Genomic DNA, 10000 nt, shown 5'->3' on the forward strand with positions numbered 1-10000 from the left:
GGAAGTGTCAGGAGTTTGGAAGGTCAGGGGAGTGTCAGGAGTCCAGGGAAGGTCTTGGAAATCTCAGGAGTCTGAGGAACGTGAAGTGGGTATCAAGGGTATGAGGAAGGTAAGGGACATTTCAGGAGCATGAGGGAGGGAAGGGAACATTTCAAGAGCATGAGGAAGGCCAGGGACACATTTCAGGAGCATGAGGAAGCCATGGACATTTCAGAAGTCTGAGAAAAATCAGGGATATTTCAAGAGCATGAGGAATGTCAGGGACATCTCAGAAGTCTGACAAATATCAGGGACATTTCAGGAGCATGAGGGAGGGAAGGGACACATTTCAAGAGCACGAGGAAGGCCAGGGACACATTTCAAGAGCATGAGGAAGGCCAGGGACACATTTCAAGAGCATGAGGAAGGTCAGGGACACATTTCAAGAGCATGAGGAAAGCCAGGGACACATTTCAAGAGCATGAAGAAGGCCATGGACACATTTCAGGAGCATGAGGAAGGTCAGGGACATTTCACGAGCATGAGGAAGGCCAGGGACACATTTCAAGAGCATGAAGAAGGCCAGGGACACATTTCAGGAGCATGAGGAAGGCCAGGGACAAAGCAGCAGGAGGTTTGAGTAGAGCGGTGGCGACCTCACATACCGAGGAGTCCTTCATGACTTTCCTTCGGTAAGGAGCGAAGCGGGACGACCCGTCCACGTATGTAACAATTAGCCAGTAATCAACGTGTCTTAATTGGCTAGTCACTCTCTCGCTAGATGATTAGGGGAGAAAAAAAAGAGAGTCTCTACGGTAGATTAGGACTATTTCAAGAAGGTTCAAGAGTGTCTCTCTCTCTCTCTCTCTCTCTCTCTCTCTCTCTCTCTCTCTCTCTCTCTCTCTCTCTCTCTCTCTCTCTCTCGATGCCTGAAGATGTTAAAACCATTCATAAGTTTGATGACGACGCGTGCAGATGTGTCTGTGCGTTGGGGTTAGCTGTTGGGATTGTGGTGTGTCAGAGTGTGTGTACTGGCGCTTTGGAGGGTTTACGAGGAGAGGGAGTGAATTAGGAGTGTATTAAGGGAGGCGAGGAATACGTGGGTGAGTAACTATGTGCAAGGTGTACGTGGGGAAAGTGAGGTGAGAGTGAGGAACGAGTGGTGTATGTTGGATGATGGTGATCACATGTGTGTGTGTGTGTGTGTGTGTGTGTGTGTGTGTGGCTTCTGCGTCTGAATCAATCAGTCCCCACTGAAGACACATACTTATCCAGTCTCTCCATCATACTAATGTATGTTCTTTTTTGACACCAAGTGTGTCATCCTCGCATACTCTTTCATGAACTAGACACCAACAAGCAATTCCTGCTCATACTCACCTCCACGTAGTCTATAGAGACCATCATCTCTCACCCCAGGACAGGTAGGTTGTTCAAAGTGCCAAGGGGATCCGCGGTGCCGTCCTCCAACATTCGTGTGTTCCTCTCACGTCCCTAGTAATGAAAGTAAATAGATACTTGATGACTGAACACACACACACACACACAGTATATATATATATATATATATATATATATATATATATATATATATATATATATATATATATATATATATATATATATATATATATTTCTTTTCTTTCTTTCAAACTATTCGCCATTTCCCGCATTAGCGAGGTAGCGTTAAGAACAGTGGACTGGGCCTCTGAGGGAATATCCTCACCTGGCCCCCTTCTCTGTTCCTTCTTTTGGGGGAAAAAAAAAAACCGAGAGGGGAGGATTTCCAGCCCCCCGCTCCCTTCTCTTTTAAAAGTCGCCTTCTACGACACGCAGGGAATACGTGGGAAGTATTCTTTCTCCCCTATCCCCAGGGATATATATATATATATATATATATATATATATATATATATATATATATATATATATATATATATATATATATATAAAGACATATAAGCACTGTGTTTTGTTCCGTGGGTTTTAACATGACAGCAGTTGCTGGAAAAGGGGCAAAATAGCGCGATTCCAGATTATTTTACCGTAATCTAACGTAAATTAAAAAGGTTAATGGAAGAAAAGTCAGGTTCCTGTGGTACGTCACCAGTACCTTCAATTGGACATATGCCAACAGAGCACCAATAGAGGGATACATATCATGTTATCCTGAAGGTGGTGCATCTTTGGAAGGACACGTACACACACACACACACACACACACACACACACACACACACACACACACACACACATACGAAATCGAGTAACAAACTTGCTAAAAGGGATGTAGAGAAGTACGTTTATAGTTTATATGTTGAAGAGTGGATTGGAATGGCTGAGGATAATGCAGACAGCATACATAAATTCAAGAAGTTGTATAACAGTCGTAGACGAGGCCTGAACGAGTGCAAACCTCTCTCTCTCTCTCTCCCCGTGAAGTACAAGTGGGTGGTTACACATACACACACACATTCATCTTCCATATCGAACTCGTTCAACATTCATTAGTTGTGAGATCGTAGGAGAGATCCGCATGTCGCTGGCTGTAGCGGGTCTCCGAGAGAGAAAGAAAGCATTCAGATGGTCCTCTTAAATGTGTGTTAGATGCATCAAGACCTGATCTTCAGAAGGAGGTAAATTGCAAGGATAGATTCTGCTCTATCGGCATCGTTTGGGGAGAATCCCTTTCAGGTAGCTCAAAACGTGGAATTCTCCATAAAAATTTGGCTTGATAGTGCCTTAATGCAATTCGTTAAGGAACCTGCTTGCGTCTTAAGTACCTGTATATTGCATTTTGTGGTAGCTGTAAGTGAAGATCTCGTCGATCATGTCGCGGATCGAGATACGTTTGGGACGAATGTTGGTAGACGAAATACTTTTGAGATAGACTTCAGTACTGTTTGTAATGATGGTCGACGCGAAAGTTGTAGAGAACACCAAATTTTAGTTTCTGATTCTAATGATCTCTTCACGTTTTTGCTGGGGATAAACTGAAATGATAATTGTTTAAATGGAGATGTTATGGACGCAGAATGGAGAAGTTTTTGTAAGACTTTCAAAGTAGTAGTAGTAGTCTCGATTCGTAACAGACGGTCGTAATCTAAAACTAAGCCACAGTGATGGAATAGTAAATAAAGAGTTGCCTGTTGTCAAAGAAAATAACGCACATAATGCTTAAACTAACTTATGTAAATTTGTGTCAAATTTGTGTAAAAAAGAAACATTTCGTCAAAACAACAGCAATTTGAAGCGTATATTGCTGAAAATACCAAAGGAAACCCAACAATTTTTTTTTTTTTTTGTTCTTTTAGAAGCGAGAAAGTAATAACACAGTCAGTTGCCCATTACTCGCAGAAAACAGCAGTTTGGTTGAAGACAGCGAAACCATTGCAGTAATCCTAATTAATCTAATTGTTCATATTTCTCTTTATATCTTTGGAGACATCTTGTGTTCCAGATCCAGTCCCACCTAAACGGAAGAAAACATTTTACATGTTGACGAACAAGATCCAGATGCATATGTCAGTATTAAACGGAATGAAAGTAAATAAAACGGCAGGTCCTGATAAGTCTTACCCGACAACCGTGAAAGAAGCCAAAAATGAAATAGCTACACTCTTGATTTTGTTCTTTCCAGTAAGTCACTTACTACTACAAAGCTTCCACAGGACTGGAAGGTTTTAAGATGTGGTATCGATGCTCAAAAAGGGTATTGAATTCCCCCAGAAATTATTGGCCTATCAGGTGACGTCCGTGGTTGAGATATCTATGACAACATTCATATGAGACAGGATTTTGAGTTAGATGGTCACCACTTCACTTAGTCGTATCGTTGGTTTTTGAGGATGTTATTCATGTCTGACGAATCTAGTTGAATTCTCTTATAATGTAATCACTATGTATGATGAGAATTGAAGAGTTTGATAGCATTTACTTAGATTCTCAGAAAATATTCGTCAGAAATGACTATCAAATGTTATCCCATGGTACAGACGGGATCTCACCTCGATGGTGAGAAAATTGTGTGACTGGCCTTGAACAGAGTAGCGATTAACACCCAAGCCTCAGAATGGTTAGACGTAACAAGTGGTGTGCTGTAGGGATCAGTCTTGCGACCCATTCTGTTTCTGAGAGTTATATATATCACCGACTCGTGGGATGAGCTATGCTGTGAGATATACAAAAAAGAAGAGGACAAGAATGACAAACGACTCGAACTCACTAGTTACAAAAGAGATTGAGCGCCTGTTGTTGCAAAGTGATGGTGAGAAACTCATCGAGCAGGATCACTGGTGATAAAATGATATTTGATAGCGATAAGTGCAAAGTTTGACACATCGTCATTGATAACGACAACAGACCCTACGGAATGAATCCTAGTGACCAACAAACCATAAAGGGGGAGGAAAAGGGCTTCGGTATGATAACCTCTTATGACCTGAGAATGAGTTAAAAATACAGGGAAGCAGTGAGAAAGACGATTAAGATTCTCTCGTTTGGTAGAAATGGTATTCGAATCTAAACCTGGAAAAAGGGATTCACTTTACAATTCAGCGATGAGTTCCCCACCTTGAACACTGAGTTCAGTCTTGGTCACTGTGACGTCATGCCGTATGGCGTCTCTAAGATCATATTTCTACCAACACACACACACACACACACACACAAAAGCTATCATGATCAAGAAAAATTAAACCCCCTCAGAAAAATCCTACCGTAAAATATACCTGTGGATGATTATTTCCCCCCATGCCCAAGACCTCGGGTGTCGTCTAGCTAAAAGGAAGAGAGTTGGAAAGCCTCAAGAAGAAAAGAAAGAGGAGGGCTCTTGAAGGCGAGACCTGTGAGGAAAAGGTCTGCAGATTTAATGCTGAGTTTCCACTCCGGCGATATTTACATAGTGAGGCAGAATTATGCGGTGGTAAAGAGATTTGCATGCCTCGCTCAGCGGCTGATTATAGCCGCTGTTACCTCTTGCTTGTGTGAGGTCGGGGTGGGACGTGGGAAAGCCTCTTCTCCCAGGTTAACACACTGGTCTAGGGGGGGCGGCTCTGTGTGGGGCTGTCTCTCTCTCTCTCTCTCTCTCTCTCTCTCTCTCTCTCTCTCTCTCTCTCTGCCCGCGTCTTTCAATGCATTGTTGTTGTGTGTAGAGATGAAAGTGGTCGTTTCTATAATATTCTACGAATCCTCTTTGAAAACTCTTGTCTGTCTCACCCTATTACTCTGATCTATGGGTTTCAATCCTCCTCCTCCTCCTCTATGACAAACAACCTCGAAAGGATTCAAGTAAATTGTTGCTATTGGATTTCCCTTGTGTTCCACAGTATCTTAAGGCAAGGCAAACTCTTCGTGTCAAAGCTCAACCGTTGCGTTGAGCTGTCTCACCCACAAAAGTCAGTGCTGCATCAGTTTTGTTTTGAGCAGGACAGACGTTACGATCCCTTGGGGGGGATAAATGGTGTGAATGTTGACTGGACATTTAAGAGCTGGATTTAAACTGTTAGGCCATTATACCAACAAAGAGGGGGGGGGGAGGCTGATACCTTTATCATTAAGTCATTCTACTTTCATGCCAAGCGTCGATTGCTGAAGTGGTCGATGATCGTCTTCATAGTGTCGTCCCCGTTAACCAGAAATCTCTCCATGATTTTCGAGGTATTACATAGAGTTCTCACAGTGTGAGTTTGATAACCACACACACACACCATTCCATCACTGATATGATTGCCATCCAAGAAGACTGACTGGGAGAGGGGGAGACGAGGCAAGAGGTTAGGGTATAAGTGCCTCCTCTTGCGCTCCGGAGAGCGCCGTTGCAGGAGGCCAGTGGCCGTGCCTCCCTGTGGAGAGATTCGCACCCGTTGTCTCCCTTGGTGCCACATGGCTCCCACACGATCGCATCTCGGAAGAGAATAGCTAGAGGCCCACTGTGTAGGAAGTTGTGAGTGAACGTGAGATGTCTTTATTTCTGCTATGGTAAATATTCTCTCTCGACTTTTTAACACACACACACACACCACACACACACACATTCATGGCCCAACTAGAGTCGAACGCATAGGCTCGATTCCTAGAAGCGTCAGTCGGTCCACAGTCAACCCAGCTATTCATCTTGTCCGTGATGATAGGATGAATGTGAAATCGCACTTCAGTTTGAGTTTACACAATTTGATTTAACACGTAATTTTCCTATACATGTGGCACGACATGTTTCTTGAGACAATCCACCTCATCAGGTGCCACTACTTAACAAAGTTATTTAAGTCCCAACATCACACTTGAGTCCCACCGTCCAATACCATTCTTTATAGACCAACCACTGTCCGCTCTGTCTGGTCGTAACCACTGTAAGGGAGAGTGATTAAGGGAGGTCATGTGGCGGGGGCTGACCTGGATAGCAGGGTGTGTCTTGAACAACTTATCTTTGTCTTCGTGTTTTGTCAATTCTCTCATAATGATTTGGTTAATACTAGGATGGGCTTTAGAATTACCTGGGGACAAATTAAATTCTTAGTATTGGCAATTAAGACAGATTCAATGACGTTACGTGTGGCATAATCAGCAGAGGGGTATGAATTAACGGGATTTTCAAGATCTATTGGGTGATCATTTTCATGAAAATGTTTAGCGATCGCATTTTTGTGGTCATCCCTGCGTACTGCATGACGGTGCCAATAACACCTCTCTGTTACACTTTTACCTGTCTGGCCTACATGAATTATTTACATGCCTTGCATTTGACGGAGTAAGGCATGTAAATGTGTGTGAAAGAAGAAAGTTAAGAGTAAATGTGAATAAGAGCAAGGTTATTAGGTACAGTAGGGTTGAGGGTCAAGTCAATTGGGAGGTGAGTTTGAATGGAGAAAAACTGGAGGAAGTGAAGTGTTTTAGATATCTGGGAGTGGATCTGGCAGCGGATGGAACCATGGAAGCGGAAGTGGATCATAGGGTGGGGGAGGGGGCGAAAATTCTGGGAGCCTTGAAGAATGTGTGGAAGTCGAGAACATTATATCGGAAAGCAAAAATGGGTATGTTTGAAGGAATAGTGGTTCCAACAATGTTGTATGGTTGCGAGTCGTGGGCTATGGATAGAGTTGTGCGCAGGAGGATGGATGTGCTGGAAATGAGATGTTTGAGGACAATGTGTGGTGTGAGGTGGTTTGATCGAGTAAGTAACGTAAGGGTAAGAGAGATGTGTGGAAATAAAAAGAGCGTGGTTGAGAGAGCAGAAGAGGGTGTTTTGAAATGGTTTGGGCACATGGAAAGAATGAGTGAGGAAAGATTGACCAAGAGGATATATGTGTCGGAGGTGGAGGGAACGAGGAGAAGAGGGAGACCAAATTGGAGGTGGAAAGATGGAGTGAAAAAGATTTTGTGTGATCGGGGCCTGAACATGCAGGAGGGTGAAAGGAGGGCAAGGAATAGAGTGAATTGGAGCGATATGGTATACCGGGGTTGACGTGCTGTCAGTGGATTGAATCAGGGCATGTGAAGCGTCTCGGGTAAACCATGGAAAGCTGTGTAGGTATGTATATTTGCGTGTGTGGACGTATGTATATACATGTGTATGGGGGTGGGTTGGGCCATCTCTTTCGTCTGTTTCCTTGCGCTACCTCGCAAACGCGGGAGACAGCGACAAAGCAAAAAAAAAAAAAAAAAATATATATATATATATATATATATATATATATATATATATATATATATATATATATATATATATATATATCATAACTACCACTACTACTGCTAATAACAATAATAACAATAACAATGATAATAATAACGATGATAATGATAATGATATTAGATGTTGATATATTTTTTTCTTTCTTTTGTACTTGTTTGACGTTTCCTGCGTTTGCGAAGTAGCGCCAGGAACAGACGAAGAAAGGTCTCATATGTTCACATCCACTCTCGAGCTATCATATGTAATAGCCGGAAACATTCATCCCCATTCCACAACCACGCTCCCACAGACCTCTCCGTGGTTTCCCTTGACCGCTTCATATGTCCTGGCATTGAAATGCAAGAAGGGTAAGGTTTCCAGCCCCCTCGCTGCAGCCCCTTTCAGTCGCCCTCTACGACGTGCAGGGAATTCGTAGGATGTTTCGTTTCTTCCCTATCCCGTAATTAGGCGTTGCCAGACGCAGGCTGACTAAGGTCACACCGCGGGTGCAGTAGAGTCACATTCAGCAATGCTGCTTCACCGTTCGTTGACGAAAAAGAGAACACTCTTGTCAAAGAACTCTTGATGCAGTGGAATGCATCCTGTCTCCGCTACTGAGTGCAACACAGGAGCTTCTGGTTTGGAGGTTTTGGGGTTATAGCCTAAGCACCCGTTTGTGAGAAGGCTTCAGGGGTTGCATTATGATATGTATGTATAATGATACGTATTTTGGAAAACTACTGAGTGCGGTTGATGACGGGGAGGCAGAACATCATGTGTATGGCAAGTCATGGTGGATGCTATGGTGAAAAGAAAGGAGGTCGTGAAAGCCTTGCGAAAGATGAAGTGTGGCAAAACGACAGGAGTGGATGGATTGCAGTTAAGCTTATTCAGAAAAGGGGTGACATTGCTGATGATTAGCTGCTCAGGCTATTCATCGTTTATATGGTCCAATTTACGCATATTGTCTTTGTATAAGGACAAAGAGAAAAAAGCGAATGTTCGAACTAAAGGTATATGGGAAAGTTGTGACTTAACGGGTGATGGCATCATAAAGCACCTGGTTTGGTAGGAGAAATGTGGCGTCAGGAATGGTAAAGGATGTATGAACTAGGTGTTTACTTGATGAAAGAGAGGGATGAGTATGTAGCATTTACGGATATGGAAAACCGTATGATAGGGTTGGCAGAGATTTCTTGTGGAAGGCGCAATTAGTCTAAGGTGTGTGAGATTTTTACGGGGAGAGTAAAGCGTTCGTGCAAGTAGGAAGGGAAGAGTACGAGTAGCTCCAAATGCAGGTGGGTTTGCCTCAAGGGTGTATTACATTATCATGAAGGAGTGGTGAGGGAGGTAAATGGAAAGGTCTTGAAGCGAGGGGCGAGTGTACAACGGTTGATGGGAGATTGAGGAGGTGAGTCAGGCATTGTTTGCAGATAATGCGAGTCTGGTGGCAGACTGGACAGAAAAACCCCATAAACTGGTGTCTGGCTTCGGAAGAGTGTGGAAAAAGTGGAAGATGAGAATTAATGTTAACAAAATTGAGGTGATGAGGTGCAGCAGTAGGGGGGCGAGACAGGATGGTTAGAGACTAAATCTAAAGTGGGAGGACCTGCAGCATTGGAGTGGTTTAGATTCCTGGGAGTGGACGGGGCAGCAAATAGAACAATGGGGGCTAATGTGAATCATAACGTGGAAGGGAGAGGCTAAGGTCCTGAGAGCAATGAGGAGCTTTTGGAAGGCAAAATCAATATGAGTAAGAGCAAAGATGGTTATGTTTAGAGGTATAAAGGTTCCAACAGTGCACATGGATGTGAGTCTTAGGCCTATGAATGCAAAGGGAATGAATAGGTTGGATTAGCTGGAATTGAAATGCCTAAGGACATCATGTGGTTTGAAAGGAACTGATCGTGTCAGAGAATTGTGCGGCAGTACGTTACGTCTGACTGAGAGGGCCAACAAGGGCTTGTTGAGATGGTTCGAGTATATGGAGAGGATGAGTGAAGATAGACTGACGTGTACAATATTTCTATTAGGAGTGGAGTAAGGAAGAGGAGGGTAGAGGCTGAGAAGGAAAGGAGTAAAGAATGATAGGGGCGAAAGAGGCTCTGGGGTATCGGGACCTGAGCACTCAGGAGGACGAGAGGAGTCCGTTGGATAGAATGAACTGGATCAAAGTGGTATATGGGGGCTACGTCTAGTTAAGGGGCTATACCAAAGCAGATAAAGCTGTGATAATGAACAATGTACTTTTTCTCTATTTCTTTTTATACTTGATTGCCGTTTCCAGCGTTAGTGAGGTAGCGCCAGGAACAGACAAAGATCGCATCCTTCTACATCCATTCCCTGTCA

General features: G+C 43.4%; 1 protein-coding gene across 6 annotated transcripts in view; it reads right to left on the minus strand.

Annotated features, from left to right (window-relative positions):
- Positions 1-10000, minus strand: part of LOC139747673 (uncharacterized) — a 330027-nt gene that overhangs the window by 225564 nt on the left and 94463 nt on the right. For all 6 annotated transcript variants that reach the window (XR_011712439.1, XR_011712437.1, XR_011712438.1 and 3 more), the window contains exon 3: positions 1360-1473. The gene's annotated coding sequence lies outside the window, so the exon portion shown is untranslated. The remainder of the gene's footprint in view (positions 1-1359; positions 1474-10000) is intronic.

Source organism: Panulirus ornatus, chromosome 69 (assembly GCF_036320965.1).
Source record: "Panulirus ornatus isolate Po-2019 chromosome 69, ASM3632096v1, whole genome shotgun sequence".
NCBI classification, from domain to species: Eukaryota; Metazoa; Arthropoda; class Malacostraca; order Decapoda; family Palinuridae; genus Panulirus; species Panulirus ornatus.